General features: G+C 44.6%; 1 long non-coding RNA gene across 2 annotated transcripts in view; it reads right to left on the bottom strand.

Moving 5' to 3' along the window:
* The window catches only part of LOC147032743 (uncharacterized), an 83,669-nt gene that overhangs the window by 53,131 nt on the left and 25,538 nt on the right, over positions 1 to 5,000 (bottom strand). The window lies entirely within an intron of this gene.

Genomic DNA, 5,000 nt, shown 5'->3' with positions numbered 1-5,000 from the left:
AACTCCATTTGTTACAATTTAGAATACATTATTATAAATTTTTCCCCCACACCGCCAATTCCATTGCTTTTCTGTATACGTGCATATTGGTGTTTTGCATACCTGACTGCATATGTGTGTGAATAAATGTGCGTGTTTAAATGTTAACCCATTCGTTGTGTCCTCTTTCCCCATTGAACTGCTATCTTGCCTTCAGAATAATAGCGGGCTTTTTAATCGCCGATAAAATAATTGGGTCCAGCGAGGTCTCGCGATAATACACTGCTCGGTTATCCCAGAACGGAATGAACCGCTTAAGCGGTTTGTGTCCAAGCAGACCTCTCTGAGGTACGGTCTCTCGGTGTTCTGCCCATGCGAATACTTAGGTATAGCGATAATTCGGCGATTGACCCTGTCGCGCGCCGGTAGAGTGTTGACTAGGCCGTGGTGTGCGCTTGGAGCACACCCGTGACTGGTTTCCTGCGTTGTTCCGGAAAGTCGCGACTGAATTGTCCGTTCGGTGGGCGAGACGGCCGCCATTGGCTAAAGCGGCTGTCCGTACGCCGGCGGGCGCAAATTCGTAACAATATATATATACATATATATATGTATATATATATATATATATATGTGTATGTATATATATATGTGTATGTATATATATATGTGTATGTGTATGTATATATATATATATATATATGTATATATATATATATATATATATATATATATATATATATATATATATATATATATATATTCCTACCTTACTGTATACCTACTTTTGCAGCCCCCTGTACATATATATATATATATATATATATATATATATATATATATATATATATATATATATGTATTGCATATCATGAAATGAGTGCCTGTTTTCGAAAAAAGCAAAGCATACTTACTGGTGTTTTCCCAGTCCACTGTAAACGATGTAATCCGTGTTGTAGAAGCCATTGTTGGGTTGACTCAGTTTTGGTAGCATTTTGATTCACTCCTTCCATTGCGCACGCGATAACGCAATATACAACTGATCGTCTGAGAAGACGGGATTGGTCAGATGAATGGCCACGAAAGTGATTTTGTCCCTGGCTCTTGTTGATGGTCATCACATACACTGGTCGTATTGGGAATTGGCATCGTCGTCGATCAAAAGGCAGTCCAGAGTCCGATGGGGTAAGAGTTATTCTGGAAATGCAGATGCATTTGCCTGTCTTTTTGCCGGTCATGATCTCGGCCTCGATCAGCCGGCTTCCAAGGCTGATTATGCGCAGTCTCATTCCGTTCAGTAATCCATGACGCGGGTCCAAATTTCTGAGCAGTATTATTGGGGTGGACACTCTAAGACAGAGTTTGTGTTGGTAAACCCGTTGGTGTTATTGAGTTTAAGAACTCCGTCGGACAGAGGTACGTCTGTCCTGGATCAGATACGCTGTCAGCACTGAGATATGTCTGCGTTTCACCAGCCGGGAAGGTTTTGTAAAACTTTATTGTTGATCATGTCAACATCTTCGTTTGTCAGACACAGTATTGCTCTGCTGTAGTTGATTGTAGTCAAGTCGGGGAAAACAGACCTGATGAGCTCGTTGACGCCACCAATAACGGGATCAATGCAGATTTCTGACGACAGGTGTATTTTGCACTTCCCTACATCTGGATTTGTAGGTTTTCTGCCATCTCCAATCGACAGCAAGAAAGTCTGAAAATCGTTGACAGATTGGTTTTGGTGAGACGGGCCCATCAGAGCTCGCATGTTAATGGTGAGGTGAAATAATTGAACCTCCTGCCAGAGGAACGATCTCTTCAGGTTACTTTTGACAATGTCTGCCTCACGTCCATGTCTGATGACTGGTAACACTTGTCTGAAATCATCACCCAATAGGACGATCAAGTCTCTGAAAGACTTTTCCGTCTCCATAATGTCGCACAATGAGGGATGCAAGCATTCGAAGACCTGCTTGTGCATCATTGGAGCTTCATCCCAGATTATGACAGACGCTCCTTTGATCAGTGTTCTTTGGAATATTGCATTTGCTGTGTGGCTGTATAGGTATATGTATTTTGAACTGAGAATGAGCAGTTCGACCTCCGTCCAACGACTCAGCCGCTATCCCGGAAGATGCTACAGCGAGTGCGGTGAGCTTCATGGAACGAACACTGTGTAGGATGGTGTTGTAAAGAAACGTTTTTCCAGTGCCCCCGGGGCCATCGACAAAGAACACTGCCCCATTATTCATTGTCATATTTTTCCATCACCGCTTCGTATACTACCCTTTGATCTTGATTGAGGAGTCTGCAGTTGTGATCCGCCTTATTTTTTTCTGCTTGAACATCATAGTTAGTCATGAGAAAATAGAATGGATCATGTTCGGCATCGGTCGCGTGGCTGAGTTGGGGCATCTCAGGGTAATCTTGCAATGATTTCCCATGGTGGCGCAGGAGTTCCTCGATGGCTCCTCGGGTCCTGTTGTTTAATTTGTCGTCAGTCAATGTAATGCCAGTCTGGATAGCATTGTTGAGTATGTCCTCACTAAAACATTGTCCGAATGAGGAGAATAATTGTGCAGGTTGGGCAGGTTGGCAGAATAAGAGAATAGTGACGAAGAGAGTGCGCAGTTGAGTCGGGAAACCTGACATGGTGGCCTTTTCGAAGCAGTCATGCCATTCGCGGTCGCCTTCCAAGAATCCTCGAGCCAATGCTGTCGCTCTGAATGTGTCCACAATGGTGCCGTCAGGGAGTCGTCGTAGATCTTCGAATGATGTACATCCAGGTGAATGATGCAGTAGCGAACGAAGATTGAATCGTTTGCCTTCGGATGGACTGGCACTGTATAAGCGTCCAATTGTGTTTTCCGTTTCCGAGGTGACCATTAGCACGTCGTGCTGTTCCACGTGAAGTGTTCTGGGAACTCGTGGTGTGGAGCAGAACGGGCTCCGGGGTAGTTGCGGTTACAGATATACCATGCGGTGAGGGTTGTTTCTTTGGCATGGTCTAAAGCTTCTGCAGCCTGTCCAGGAACACAGACGATTCTATTTTGGTTCGGAAGATGGATATCCAAACGTTGAATAGACGGTGATCGTTCATGTCGTGGAACAAACGCCAGCAGCCTTCGCATGCGGAAACGTACCTCGCGTCCACAAACCGGTTGATCTCATTCATGTCGTTGTCAGTTTGTTGTTTATCATCTTCACATACAGCGGCCATAATACGATCTGGTCCTTCATAGACATATTTGTAGAGATACTTGACTGCCATGACCGTCGAGCAAACTTCAACATTGATGTGGGCGTTATATTTGAAGGACAGGTACGGGTTATAAGGAATGACCCAGCGGTTATCAACGTTCACTCCGTTTTTTTTGTACCTGAGGTCCGGAATCCTTTCTTCTGGTAACGGGTAGCCATCGTGCGTGTTTCGCGTCGTTTCGCAGAATTGCTTCGGGAATTGTTTAGTGCATTTGCCTTGTTCCATGCAAGGCGATTGAGGATTAGCCATGCCGCATGGTCCGTGTATCATGTTCTGCATGATCACGTTATGCAATCGAGTCTGCGATGGGTCAGGTATTTCTGCCATGACGAATTTGTCATGGTCCAGTGATCGAGGCTTACTTTCTTGGTGGAGACACACCGACGTGTGAAGGTGAGGCAGTCCTCGTTTCTGAAATTCCACTATGCAGACGTATGTGAGAACCTTTCCGAATATTTGACCAACCATAATATCGTGGAGGAAAGCCTTCTTCTTTTGATTGAAAACTCTGGCTACGATGTCTGGTCGATCAGCGGCAACCTGATTAGGGAATAACGCATTCTGGATTTCTTCCCATTTGGGGTTGCACGTAAGCGTTATGAAGAGGTCAGGTTTTGAGTATTGCCGAACGATAGCCATCGAATCCTGATACAGTTGATGCATATTTTGTGGGCTTCCAGTAAATGATGACAGAAGGACAACTCATCAACCAATTGAGGCACCGTCAGTATCTCCAGCGGTGACTGCATCAGATAATCCTTGATACAGCTCTGCCCGCAATTGCCGTTGATTGTGGTAGACGTAATTCAGGCGTCCTTGTTCAACCTTTATGTATTGATAGACAATATATTGTTGTAGTAATCTACCACTACGTAGTATTATATTAAAGTTACTTCCAACCATCAAGTGGTAAGCATGAAACTCCATAGTACTGACGCATTTGCCATCTTATTTATTGATGGTAAATGTCCAGCCCAGATCTCCATGTGGTAGTAGCAACACGTAATGAAGAGGGTCATAATTGGGGTGGGTCTTATTGATGCGGATAATGTCACGATTTTCCAGATCCAGGCTTGACCACTTGGACAAAACGATGTCGCGGTGCGATGGAACATCAGCACTTCCCGGTAAGATAACCGCGACTTCTGCTGCCATTGGGTCCGCTCTCAAACGAACTTCATGGAATCATTTTCTTCTTGTTCCAGTAATTCGGCGGCTTGCTTATAAGCACTTACAAACGGATTACAGTCATGCAGTACTGCCTGTAGCTTTTGAAGCAAATCATGGTGCAGGTCGCTGTTCCATGCTGTTCGATGAGCGATTTCGTTGGTGGTGTCGTAGATATAGATTTGCGAAAACTTTGGCGGTTTACCTTTCTCGGGGAAAAAAAATGTCCGATTCTATGATAAACACTGCCATGGATTCTGAACGTATATGGGCCCCTTGTAGGTAACACATCTTCCTGTACCCCCATGACACGAACGCTAAACTCGAGTTGTATGCCCGAATGTTGGATCGAAAATCCCTTTTTTCAGGTGTGCAGTCATTGAAAAGGTGTTGCAAGAGAGGAGGTGGTTCACTAATGTTGGGAAGAAATTTTTTTCCTTGCATACAGCAGGTGGAAAATTTTGCGTTCACCCCGAGGCAACCGGAATGCAGTTCAGCTTTCCACATGTACGCGCCACAGGAAGAGCACATAGTGTCCATCTTGCCCATGCTGTGTATGGGGGGAAATGGTCTCTCGTTGTTGTCTTGCAATTCACCAAGA

Source organism: Eptatretus burgeri, chromosome 2 (assembly GCF_056783735.1).
Source record: "Eptatretus burgeri isolate ZD-2024b chromosome 2, Ebu_testis_v1, whole genome shotgun sequence".
Classification (NCBI taxonomy): domain Eukaryota; kingdom Metazoa; phylum Chordata; class Myxini; order Myxiniformes; family Myxinidae; genus Eptatretus; species Eptatretus burgeri.
The sequence above is the reverse complement of the archived record's forward strand: the minus strand, read 5'-3'. Positions and strand labels throughout refer to the sequence as shown.